Source organism: Galeopterus variegatus, unplaced genomic scaffold (assembly GCF_000696425.1).
Source record: "Galeopterus variegatus unplaced genomic scaffold, G_variegatus-3.0.2 Scaffold2967, whole genome shotgun sequence".
NCBI classification, from domain to species: Eukaryota; Metazoa; Chordata; class Mammalia; order Dermoptera; family Cynocephalidae; genus Galeopterus; species Galeopterus variegatus.
Window position 1 is genome coordinate 110,694 of NW_007729078.1, and position 946 is coordinate 111,639.

Here is a 946-nt window from a genome sequence, read left to right on the forward strand (position 1 = left end):
GGGGGGGGGTGGGGGGGGGGGGGCTGCTGACCGAGAGGGCAGTATACTGTGGAGCATGATAAGTTTGCTGGGGTGGAGCACGTCAAGGCTGAGGCCAGGGGACACGGAGGACAGGTCACCCTGCCTCCCATCTTGGGGGAAGGGCAGGGAGAAGGAAGGAAACCTGGAAATGGAGCACAGCGGAGAGAATGGAAAGAGCTATACTCAGCTCAGGTGCCTGTTTGCAAGGAGCTGGAGAATCATGTTTTGAAAAGCAAAACATGACCCTCCCACCGGATAGGTCACAAGGGGAGCAGTGGGGGTGACAAGCACTGTGGGGGCCGCTCTGTGTGGAGTAGAAGATCTGGGAGTGAGGGAAGTGGGCGAAGACCCCGGCTTGCTGGCAGGTGCACCTAGCTGTGCTTCCCAGCTCTGCCACAGCCAGGCTCTTCTATAGGAATGGTGTCAGCTAATCCTTCTGGGTGTCCTGACATTTGCCCTGTGCTTTGTGCCAGCTGGGCGTTTCCCCACAGTCTGTCTACTTACTACCATGCTTCAATAGGACCTGATTTTATCCCCATTTGACAGATCAGTCAACTGAGGTTCTGAGAGGCTAAGTAGCAGGCTGAAGCTCACACAGGTCGTAAGTGGTACAGGTGGGCCTGGAGCCAGGTGTCTGACACTGCACCGTGCCTTCTCTATGGGTTGTGAAATAGAGTAGTATTCACATGGGCCTGGAATTCCATCTTTTGGGGTGTACGCCTTTGGACTCAGCATTGCCCTCTTCAGGGAGGCCTTGGAGATGTGGTGGCTCTTGTCACCTCAACATGACTGAGTTTGCCAGAAAATGTTCTTTGTGATCAAAAGGACCAGGTAAGCTTTCAGGTCTGCGGTGCCTGAGAATGGAACAAGAGATGTGGGGAGGCAGCAGGAGGGGGCGGGGCTGGGAAAGGATTAGAGGTGGGGG